This window comes from Gymnoscopelus microlampas (assembly GCF_963454915.1).
Source record: "Gymnoscopelus microlampas genome assembly, chromosome: 1".
NCBI lineage: Eukaryota > Metazoa > Chordata > Actinopteri > Myctophiformes > Myctophidae > Gymnoscopelus > Gymnoscopelus microlampas.
The window spans coordinates 20,111,967-20,125,381 of NC_139962.1; the positions used below are offsets into that span (position 1 = coordinate 20,111,967).

At 39.7% G+C, this 13,415-nt stretch overlaps 1 protein-coding gene across 2 annotated transcripts in view; it reads right to left on the reverse strand.

Moving 5' to 3' along the window:
- The window catches only part of gpc6a (glypican 6a), a 188,568-nt gene that overhangs the window by 42,946 nt on the left and 132,207 nt on the right, over positions 1-13,415 (reverse strand). The gene's annotated exons all lie outside the window — the stretch shown is intronic.

Genomic DNA, 13,415 nt, shown 5'->3' on the forward strand with positions numbered 1-13,415 from the left:
CATAAAAGGTGAAAACCAGTGGTGTATGAATGTGTATACTATGGATGTGTGGAACATGGTGTAGTGCAAGGTGTGTGGATGGAAAGCCGAGCCTATAAGATAAAGAATATGGAGCACTGAGGGGAGAGTGTTGGCAGGTCTGAGTTCTTGAGTAAAAGTACAAAAGTATTGGTATCAAAAGGTACTTAAAGTACCAAAAGTAAAAGTACTAAAATGTTTGAAAAAAGCCGATCTACAAGCTTACAAGTGAGCTTGTAGATCGGCTATTTTCAAATAGCCTATGTATAAAATAGGGCTAAAGTGGTTAATGTATGTTTTATAATGTAATTTGCAAAAGTGCAAAGTAACTAAAGTTTTCAAATAATTGTAGTGGAGTAAAAGTACAATATTTTCCGCTGAGATGTAGTGGAGTAGAAGTAAAAGTATTGAAATGTGTAAATACTCCACTAAAGTTAAAATACCTCAATACCTGGCCACGGGGGCACCCACTTTGAGAAACCCTGCCCTGGGAGGTAGTTACTTATTGCTCCACACACCCTAGGAAGCAGAGAGGGAGGGGCGGGCTTTATAAGTCCTCCAATTGCCGGCCCTGCCCCCCCCCCCCCCCCCTCCCCCCACACACACACACACACACACACACACACAGACAGACACACACAGGTGTTACAGGCTCTGCAATGTTTGTAAGTAAAAGATCAAAATAAACAACTCATAATGCAACGTTACTCCACATGAACGTTGAGTAGAGTTGTCAGTGTTTAGTGGTGAAAGCTGCTAAAACACGCTTGTGACAACAAGACATTGGAAACAGAAGTGCATTATCTCTATCTGGCCAGACTGAGGTGAGTTTCTGCAGGTGACTTAGCTTAGCTAATTAGCGGCTTAGCATTAAACACATTGATGGAATGTGTGTGTTTAATTTCACTTTTATTTTACTTGGTAAAGCAACAACTAGTCAGGATGAAGCATTGTTGTGTTGTGTGATGTGATGTGAAGTGAATATGTTGTATTGTTGAGCTGTGTTTGATTGTGATGCTAAGACAGGCTATGCAGGCCTAGACAGTGGTGTAAAGTAACTAAGTACATGTACTCAAGTACTGTACAATTTTGAGGAGCTTTTACTTTACTGGAGTATTTTAAATTGTCAATACTTTTACTTCTACTCCACTACATACCAGAGACAAATATTTTACTCCACTACAATTATTTTAAAACTTTGGTTGTTACTTTGTAGATTTGGATTATTATTACAAAACATACCACTTCAGCTCTAAAGCCTATATAGTTAGGCTATTTGAAAATAGCCAATCTACTTTGTGCATAATGAGTACTTTTACTTTTGGTACTTTAAGTATATTTTGATGCCAATACTTTTGTACTTTTACTGAAGTAAAGTTTGAATACAAGACTTGTACTTGTAATAAAGTATTTCAAAATTGCTGTATTGGTACTTTTACTCAAGTAAAGATTTTGAGTGCTTATTGCACCGCTGGGCCTAGTAAATCACTTCACACATTCATCAGGATCCTGGATGGCTTGGTTCCAGGCTTAATGTAATTTATAAAAAAATATTTTTCGGGAAAAATGTATGAGTTTTCTATCTGTGACACCACAAAATGGCCGCCACTGCTATGCCCTATAAGTGTATACAGGGTATTTGCACATGTATAAAGTTACAATTTAATGACTTTTAATACTAAATTGGCCAAATGGTCAAATATTACATAAGAAAGAGGCAAACATTGTGAAAATAGCCGATCTACAAGCTCTATGTATACTAGGCTGTGTAAGCTGTGACAGGATACAGTATACATATAATGGGCTTTATATGTTATGCAGTTATGACAGGATACAGTATACGTATACAAGGCTGTATATGTTATGCAGTTATAACAGGATACAGTATACATATACTAGGCTGTATGTTGTGACTGGATACATACGTATACTAGGCTGTATGTTGTGACAGGATACAGTATACGTATATGTGGCTCTCGGTTACTTGAATATTTCTTTCTTTCTTTCTTTCAGATACTCAAGGCTGGCAGAGGTGTTGCAGGGGACACATCCCCCTCCCCCATCTCTTCATTATAAGCGTGGACTATGAAGACAGGCCATCAGTGGAGGAGGGGAGCAAGAACTGGGCTTCACTACTACAACTAGGAGGTCTAGATGACTCTCTAATGTAGTCTTTTTTATTTTGTAAATAAACACACACACACACACACACACACACACACACACACACACACACACACACACACACACACACACACACACACACCCCCCCACACACTCACACACACACCCCCCCACACACTCACACACACACACACCCATACACCCCCGCACACATACATATGACGATGCAGATGACATCTGCATCGTAGATGCCCAGAAGACTGAGGTTCTCACCTACAGTCTAATAAAGTACTGGTGAAGCCAACCAGATGTACGGAGGATGGAGATGTAAAGTACTGGTGAAGCCAACCAGATGTACGGAGGATGGAGATGTAAAGTACTGGTGAAGCCAACCAGATGTACGGAGGATGGAGATGTAAAGTACTGGTGAAGCCAAACAGATGTACGGAGGATGGAGATGGCGGGAGACGCCCGCTGGAAGGCTCATCCGAGGATGCCCTGCCCTAGAGAACGAGATCTGGAGATCTCTCTCTATCCATGGGTTTGTCTGCATGGGGGATTCCTCCGACGACTTGGTCCGCAAGGCCGAACGGCCGAAGACCTTGTCCTTCTCGGGGGTTTCCCCTGAAGACGGCTGATGAAGACGACTCAAAGTAGGAACCTCTTGAGGACTGTCACGATTATGACATTTTACTTGACGATTAATTGTCGCTCAAATAATTGCGATGAATTAGGCCGAATGAATTAATTACTGCGTTGTACGCTGAACATTGTAACATTATTAATACAAATGTGTCTGTCTTCGTAAACAAAAGCGATCTTGCGATCAGGTGATTGTCATAATTGTGACATACCTAATTTTTCCTTTTCCTTTGCTGGATGCTGCTGCTGCTGCAGCGGCAGTTTGTGTTGTATGATGTTTTTTGTTGTATGCTGTTCGTGTTTGATGCTGTTTGTGTCATGTGCAGTAGCTCTGTTGCTGTCATGTTGGGGCCCGGTGTGGCAGTGAAACATGTTCAGTTGGTTTGTGGCTCTGGATGGCTCTGTGAGCCACCCAGTTTGTTACGAGCGCCCTGGGGCGCTGCGTAGGACAGCACTCAGGGCTACGCCTCTCCTAGGAGTAGGCGGGGAGTAGGCTACGTGCATGCTGTCTCTCGAATGTAGTTTTAGCAGACACGTAACTCTGTGCACTGGAGAACCTACGACGATGGTGTCTCCAGAAGCCAGTTTAGATGGCACGTAGGGCACAACCACCTGCTACTAATGAGGGTAGAGCGTAGGTTTCGCCGACTCCCAGCTGTGTAGGAGGCTCTTACGCAAGCTGCGTAGGCTACGCATGACCTGAAATCTACGTGCCTGCTAAGGTACTGCGCAGCCTGTGTGTACGCACGTAAGACCCGTCGTAGGACCTGCGCAGCATCTCTACGCAGCATCTCTTTGGGAAACGCGGCCATTGTTATTTTCAAGCTGCGTTCGCTTCCCGCGTCTTACTTGTACTTACAGTAGATATGAGCATCTTGAATGTATAGTTGAATGTATAGTTCTGCATGTGGAAGGGGAAAACCAGAAGTGCCTTTAAAGCATATTGTGTGTACAGTATAAGTGTAATAGAAGTTATGGTGAATGAGTTGCACTTAGTATCATACTACTTTTAATATTTAATACTACTCGTATGAAGATGAAAAAAAGGTGTGGCTGTCTGTGTCTGGAGCTAATCTCACAAACCACTGGAACAATCAACACCACACTGCCAGTAGGCCACAGAAGTACCTCCACTATTTTTTTTCCACGTAATGTTTTTGTATGTTTTTGAAATATATAACTTTCAAATATAGAATATCATATTTATTAATAAATAAAAACAAATTCATGCACACACGCACACACACACACACACACACACACACACACACACACACACACACACACACACACACACACACACACACACACACACACACACACACACACACACACAATGACAATTAAGAAACAAAAATCATTATTCTTAATAAATGACTTGGCCATTACATTAAGGTGACGATGTGGATCCCGAGATCCACATGATTAAAATCTCTTTTTTAAAGGAAGGTCATTGTTTTTCAGGTCTTCCTCAGGAGGGTAATGGGAAAAGATTTTTGCTACTGGGTCATCAAACAATCCCTAAATAAGAAGGCAATTAATTCAAAGTAGGGTAGCTGCACAGGGATGTATTACTTTGTTTCAACAATGGGTACTGGAGGAAGATTAAGCTCTGTGTAAAGAGTGCACTTTTACTAATTGGAATCCTTGTTTCATATTGTTTAGAAATATCATGAGATTGAAAATTACAGGGCAAAAGGGGCAGATGACAAAGTGTAGCTTATAATACTACAATATTTAACAGCACCATTATCACAGCTCCTAACGACAATTTCTGCAAACAGTGGAGAAACAAAGGCACGGATTGTGCCCACAAAGCTGTCCACACTTCACTGAGATCCGAGCTCAATGCTCATCAGATCTCAATGCGGCTAAGATCCGACCTGAGCGTTAAATGCCTGATATTTAATGAGACCTGGCTAGGCGTGATTGGATGTGCCAGGTTGCATTTAAAAGACAAGTGTAACTAAGACCTTTGAGTGCCATATGCCTCATTTAATCCCTCTAATGGACTTCTAAAATATTTTATTTCCTTACAAAGCCTTACTGAGCATAGCATTTACTCAAGAAATATTAATTTGCTTGCACCTTCATACATACTGTACATTGTGGCGGAAACATATTTATGTTATGTTAAGTTTTTATGTTATAACATCTATGTTTTTTGAGTGACCTATCCATCACATGCCTCATTGTTGAGCAACAACAGAGATGATTTGTATCTCGTCTTTGGATTCTACTGTGTACAGTAGGCTTGCATATAGTATAACTATTTTTATATTACTTATATTACTTATTCATCAAACTTACAAGCAGGATTAGTGTGATGTAAATGGCCTGAGACTGCCATATCACTTTCAGATTCATAAACCTGGTTTCCACTCGCAGCTAGTAGCCCTATTTCATCACTTAGATGTTGTGACGGCAATTCATAAAAATGCAGTACTAGAAATACAACCTGCTACTCTGTTATCGTGCTGCTATAATTGGAGAGCCGCTGTTTGTGTTTGGGATTGGACTGCACACCAGTAGTCCAATTGCCTCCAAACTTGGCACAAATTGTTCAGTGGGCTGTTCAGTGCACAGGCTACTTTTTCCCTTTCAATTTGCAAATCATTTGCACATAGTTTGCATAAACAGTCCATGAGTGATCTGTGATCCATTCCAGACATACTCCGCTTTATTTTTTTCTCTCTCAGATGTATTATTTTGTACATTGTCACGATGTCTAGAAAAACTAAAACAATAAGAACAACAAAAATCATGTATTATTATAATCTGTTTTGTAACATGTCAAACTAGCTGTCAGGCAAGGTCACATGAGGCGACATCATGGCTGAATATATTGAATTGATTGATTGGTTGATTGAAACCTTTGTTTTAACAGGGAGACATGGGTCTCTTTTATAGATGTGCTATGTAAATGCATACAAATTAGACACATAAAACTAAATACACACATACACACATATTATAAAAGTATTAAAACAAATTGACAGCTACGTAGCATATTTACAGTAGGAATAATAATTCTGTTATGAGTCCAAGAAGTACCGCATGGGAAGCTTGGACAGTCTCCTGAAACTCAATCCAGATCAGAAGACCCCACACTCTGAAAGCTGAGCTACCCCAATCTGTTCTAGTTCTAGGAACGAATAGATAGGGTAATCACAGTGGATGAATGCAGGGATCTTGTGTGATAACCAGACAAGCTTATGGAGATTAGATTGGAAAGATATAGCAAGTGATATCATGCTGCTTCCCTCTTAACTCAAGGGATGGCCCACCTGTTGACTGGTACAATGAGCGATGATGGGTTATGAAACCATCCCCCATAAAGCACTATGATAAATGGCGTCCAAGGGTTTTAAAACAGAGGCTGAATTGTGCATATACAGTACAATATGTCCCCAAATCCCCATAATCTAAAACTGGGAATATCAGCCAGCACAATCTTTCTCCTACTGTCCCGAGAGAAGCAAATTCTAAATAGGGAACCTATTTTAGAATTAAGCAACATACAGTACTGGGACGTTAAAACATCTTGCTACAACCGTCGCTGAACCACATTTTTGAGTGGTGCCAACCACTCCTATACGTGACTGTGTCCGTGTGTGTGTGTCTGTCTGTATGTATGTTTGTGTGTGTGTCTGTCTGTATGTATGTTTGAGCACGAACTCAGCATGACCTCAACAGCTGCGGCTGATTGCAACACAAAGATGCAACCAGTTACACTAATTACACACAAACAGGAGTGCAACACACACACACACACGCACGCACACACACACACACACACACACACACACACACACACACACACACACACACACACACACACACACACACACACACACACACACACACACACACACACACACACACACACACACACACACACACACACACACACTTTTGAGTAAAAATACTTAAACTGAGTAAAAATACTTAAACTGAGTAAAAATACTTACAATGAGTAAAAATACGTAAAAATGTTAAAATGAGTAAAAACACGTAAAGGCACCACTCTCTTCACACTGGGTGTGATTTTTTTCATTTTGAGTGTTTCATTTGATTGATTGAATTATTGTATGCATCTCTGGTCCGTCCACACGGTGTATTCTTCCTTCTATAGTTAAATGTAGGGTAAGTGATTTACTTTGGTTAAAATAAGTGTTAAATAGCTCTATATTCTGATAGTACTCATTGCTATATAGTGTTTGTTCAGTAAAAGGATTCTCCCAGGTCTCTCCAGCTCTTTAATAAACAGAAAATGAATTTTCAGCGCTCTCTCCTGATTGGCACCTACCAGAAAACATACTATATTCTGTTGTTTATTAAAGAGCTGGAGAGACCTGTGACCGAACAAACGCTCTGTAGCAATGATTACTATCAGAATATGGTACTTAAACTTTTTTTTATATATAAAAAAATACCAAAAAATATCACGTACTCTACCTTTAAAGATTCAGTCAGCGCCGGAATTATATAATTGCAATATGTGTGCACAACCCTTCCAGCTCCAATGTCAGTAGATCCTACTATACATCATTTTCTGGCATTTAATGTTCAGTGTAATCTGCAAATTGTGATTGTTAATTCCTTGTGTCAATTAAAGTATGTTTGTATCACCAGGCAGTCAATGAAAGGTTGCAATTTAAAATGTTGGGCCAGAGGGACAGGAGTGTTGTGAAATTGGCTAGTTAGTAGTGTAGATCCCATAAGATGGGTGAACAGATTGCTCCTGATACCCTAGTTCCGGTACATAGCTCCGTGGGTCGCATATCCCATAGCTTGGAGGGTACTGGCACTGATTGATCTGTGATTATTAATTCCCAAAAAATGACACAAATGTCTCTGACTGATTTAAACACATATTTGGGAATTGAGGTCCTTGGCCTGCTGGCAGCAAGATGCTACTGCTGCTGCTGATGCTACTGCTGCTGCTGCTGCTGCTGCTGATGATGATGATGATGATGATGATCTGCCTAGTTTACCTAGTTTTCTGCCTAGTTTACAGAGACAGACAGACAGACAGACAGACAGACAGACAGACAGACAGGGCTGAATGAAACATCCTGGCAAAGGTAATGGTCTGGAAATAAAGAAGATGTCTTTGCATTCAGGTCGCTTTAGGCTCTCTAAGAAAAGAACAAGTGGAGTAAACTTGCAGCAGAAACATGACCTCTAAAACTGAGCTTCATCCTTGAGGTGGGCACACTATCTTTAACTACTGTGGGGTATAACTGTGGTTTCTTACCCATGAGGCAACACTGTCCTAATCCAATACCGTGAAACCACAGAGGTGCTATTGTCTCCTGTATCGATAAAGGGGCTAGAAATTCATAACCGTTTGTTGATGTGCACAGTGCTCACAAGGGTAAAAAAAAAAAGGTACACGGTGACAGAGACACACCGTCATTCAGCCCAGTATAAAACAGGTATAGTGTCCAGTATGTACTTCCAATACCTACATACTATATGTACGAGCTACAGTTTGTAGCTCCTTTAGTGGAGATTAGATGGAATTGAGACTGTTTTTTGGTGGAGCAGAGGCTATGGAGATTCTTTTAGCAGAGCTAAGTAACTCATACACCCCTCAACTGTCTTGACAGGCAGACAGGAACCCAGTAGCTTGTTTGTACCTGTCATATCTGTCACCGACACTATCATGTTCTCTATGCTGGCAGCGTCAGTATGTGTGTCAGCATGTATTAAAGGTCTCAGTTCTATCTTGAAGATGCAGTGTTTTTATGCAGTGCTTTGGCAGGAACCTGGGGGCTCTGAGTTGAAGAACTATTCATTTAAAACATGCAGATGTACTGCTTTTCCCTAAAAACACAAAACTATGTGCTTGATCTGGTTTTGAGCATAAATGTACATTTATTACAAATGTCATACGAAACAAAATAACCTAACTTAAAGTGATATGAATGAGGATAGTAGTTATATCGTCATTAGCTGATAAGGCACAGGACTGTTGTTTTTTGATCCTCCTCCCACAAAGAGTCCTTCTTGGAGGACAGGGACAATATTGGCTTGAATTTTCATGAATCGGGTGGTTGTGGGGAGGTCCAGTTACAGTGGGATGCAATTAAAACGAAAATGAGCAAATAAAATCAATGTGGATCCCTTACACTGTAGTGTCAAAGGTCTCAGTAGAAAGCAACACAAGACTAAATCTTGATTAGTAGAAATAATAAGTAGGTGTACAAAAGACGAGTGACAATAGGGTAATGGGCCTGTCCTCGATGGCTGCCTTTTACGCGATGTCCCTCTGACATGTTTCATGTTTACCATCACTACCATTAAAATACGTGTTGTTATAAATTGTTATATATTTCCTAAGCACAATTTGTATTTCCAGGAATTGCATTATTTATAAAGAAAATATAGATGTATGGACACTGCAGGTATTATTCAAGTATAAGTCAAACAGGTCCAGAGCTAAATGTAAATGTGATAATTTGAAATAAAATCACCTGTTTTTCTCCCATCAACCCTGTTGCCATTTCAGGGTTTCTGCTAGACATTTATTTTTGCTGGCCAAAATAGATGAAAAAAATTCACTGGACTTATGAACTTTTTAAATAGGATGCATTTAAATTACAATAAAATGCAATAGTCCAACAAATACATTTGTATTATCAGAAATAATAATAAATAATATTTGTTTTTATCATATTGGCAAATACTGTATGCTAAGCAACTACACAATCAATTAAATAAACTATTGCAGTTAAAATGTCTCTTTTCACTCTGGTCTGAAACTTACTTTTGTTGTTAATTTTTATGTCACATCTTCATCAGCTTGACGCTTTTACTGGACTTTCATCCTCACTTGAAATTAAAAACGGCAAGAGGAGAAATGAAAGATGAGAGATGTGTGTTTTGACATTTTGGAGCAAGTGATGCAGAAGCACATGTGCAGGTCTGTATTATGTATGACAGTGTAGCACGCAAGCTATACTGAGCTTTTCACTTTCATTTGCCTGCATAATCAAAAGCTTAGGAAATGTTTCATTGTAGCTCAACAGTACGGGGGCAAAATCAAACATTCACATCAGCTAATAAGTTTGACTTGGCATTAGGATATGAATTAATTTATCTACTGCAGCCTCTTTCATACAGTATTTAATTATTTTATGTATCCAACAACTGCACGTTATGCCAGCCAAAGACTGAAATGTGCACAGTTTACAAAAACGCTATGCCATTTTCAACCCAGTCACCCAATAATCGACTCGATTCGACTGCACCCTGCTGTTTTGACTGCTGTGTTTTCCTTTGAATCAAACAGTTCTTCTTTCTGATAGAATTGTAAAAAGATGGAAAATGGAACCTTGGCAATATCAAACAAAACTAAAAATCTAAATGGTCCCCACTCAGGGGAACGGCAAAATACAGTGTTACTCACAACAAATGTGCATGCAGTGAATTAATTGCATTCCTACACAGTGAAATCCTCAGTGTTAATTTGTCCATTTGTAACTCAAGACAGTCTACAAATGGACCCTTCCTGGTTTTACATTTGTAGACTGTCAGTCAGTGTTAAATTTACACTGAGGATTGTACTGTGTCATTTTAAGCTCAGAGAATATGAGAGGGCTGAAGAATGATGCTAGGCTCTTTCCCTCATATCCGTCGTACCCTGGTGCATAGTCACGTCACTTCTGCCATCAAGAATAGCTCTGATCATGGACTAAGTGACATTGTGGAGGTGGTGCAGTAGGGCAGTAAACAAGTCCTGTCGTGTGTGTGTGTGTGTGTGTGTGTGTGTGTGTGTGTGTGTGTGTGTGTGTGTGTGTCTCTCTCTCTCTCTCTCTCTCTCTCTCTCTCTCTCTCTCTCTCTCTCTCTCTCTCTCTCTCTCTCTCTTCCTCTCTGTCTTCAGGGAATTTTAACAAGGTGCCGACAAGAAAAATGATAATGATGTGTCTGTCGTGATACAGAGCTGAGTGAATTTGTCATAAAGCTTGATGACTGATGGTCTTGTGTCATTCACTGGCCAAAACATGAATTATCTTCTAGAACACGCAAGCATGTACATATACTTGGAAATACAGGATACTATATACCCACTCAGCACAAATAAATCATGCAAATTAGGGCTGGGCGATATGACTTCAAATCAATATCACAATTATTTCAAACTTTAGCCTCGATAACAATTAATGAACGATTATTATTATTATTTTAAAAAGTGAATATAGCAGATCTAATCGATTGATTTAGAGTATTATAAAAAAATCTATATCATTTTTTTTCGTGCCGATTCGTCGATATAAGAAAAAAAAGAAAAAGAAAGAGTTGCTTCTCAATTATTTTATTAACCTACATGAGCAATATTACATTGGTTATTGGTTCTAAATATCGGTTTTGATATATTTCCCTTCAAGATTATGCATGATTGTTCAATCACTCAATAATCTTGCATGCTACTGTAGTAGAAATTCATCAAGGAATAAAGCAAGAATAAAAAAAACTACTGTAGGCCAAAATACTGTAGATCATCAATCACTTTCACGCAGGAAACAGTCACACACTGTACAGATTCAGAAGTTTTTCAGGAGAATTATCATACAGTGTTAATTTATCTCTGAGAGAGTAAAAATGGACCCTTGCTGGCCTCTGCTCTACAGGTTTTAACCCTAGTGGCTTGTACTACATAAAGTCTAAGAAGTAAAAGATTTGCAACTGGGGCAAACTGTTCACATAATTTGTCATATTCAAATATTTATGGACATCCTTTCTCGTCTATGGCAGAATACACTGTCATATTAAAAAACTATTTGCATGGTATTTAAACAAATCTAGATCTGTGCAGTCAGATTGATGAACTTCATGCTATAAGCACTACACAATCTGTCTTTATTACATTTCTACATGAATTAAATCCCATTTCTGTTTTCACTGCACAAGACAGACAGACAGACAGACAGACAGACAGACAGACACCGAATTGCATTGTAGCTTAGCAACTTACAAACTTACTCAATAAATAAAAGCAGTATAAAATATATACAAAAAAGGTTTGAACATCATGTCCTGATCACCAGGTCAGCCTAGATAACAGCTACAGTATCATTGGTTTTCTGTCTTTGTCTGGACATTTAAATTCAGGCAAGGCCCTGAATCCCCTTCCCCCGATGTTGTTGCCAATCAATGCTATTGATAGTGACATTTAGAGATGAGCAGAGTCTACAGGTAAATGCCATTGAGTGCTCTCACACACTGTGCCTTTACAAAGTCTGATCTCACCTCTTCTAATCAGTGATGATAATGACAATAAAAGTCTGTCTACAAGCTCAATCTTCTATCATGCATAATGCAAGACATACTCCGATTGTAAGGATTGACCTGACACATTTATGAGAAGTTGTTTCTAAAAGACAAATCAATATGTCTTGGAAGCTATCGTAAGCTAATCGAAGTGATTTAGCAAAATAAAATAAATAGACAATGTCAGAGGACATAAAAAATGCATCTATCATGGTGAAAAATAAACATCCCCAGGGTTCCACTTTTCTAATTACAATACCAATATCACCCTGCTTCCAAAACAAAAACACAGTCTGAGAAAACCATTGAAAATTTTAAAATCCACTTACTCTACACCTCAAGGGTGTCCTCGTCAAAGCAGATTCATCATTCCGTGGCAACAACGTTTTTTTCCCATTACTGTCAAGTACAACCTCCCTTAGCGGCAATAGATTTGCCTCGTCACAACTGAACAAGACACAAACTTTTTAACACATGTCACAAAGCTGTGAGACATCTTACTCTGTGCACGGGGACATGCCTTACTTTGAGACTTCAGAGGTTCCCTATAGGAGAGAACAGGCTACACTTCACTCGATGGTTTCGCCAACAGCAAGGCCCGTCAAAAAAACAGCCACCAGCTCAAAAGTGCTCCTCGCCTGACAAACATTATCTGCGGGGAAAATCCCCCACCATTTGTACTTTTTCTTCTTTTAGTAGGGGAGGGCTGGTGGGATGGTGGAACATAACAAATAAAGCGTCGGCCCACAAAAGATCCAGAGGGAAGGGTACACGTGCCTGCTTGGCCCTCCATTTGACAGGAGGGCTTATACTGTAGCAGCCAGCTACTTAAAGTCTAACTGAAGTGCTATATTACTCACCAAGCTCAGCTGGAGACACTATAGAAAATGTGTTTGCCTAAGATCTGCTCTCCTTTATCAGTCCCAAACAGCAGGGACCAGGGCTTTAAGCAGTAGGCCAGTGTTCCAGGGAAAGCAAGCAACATTTCAGACAGAAAAAAGGGTCTGGTTGGTAATCCTTTAATGCTGAATCTACACACAACACAACCTGCTACTGCTTACAGTAGGTTATTCTAGACACTGCCATGGAAAAGCAACATGCCGTACAAACTAGAGTTCTCAAATTCTGCCCAAACTGGGCCGAAAATGTATGCTAATTAGTCAACCCGAGCCGAGCAGAGCCTCGGGTTCCGTGAAAGAAATGAAATAACAAAAATAAACATATACCCCCCCCCCCCCCCCCCTAGCGAAAACTAGCGAAAATTGCCAATACTTAAACATCGACGATCAGCAAAAGTGTCAGTTTTTAAGATGTTTTGGCCATTATCTCTGGAACGGAAGGTCCAATCTGC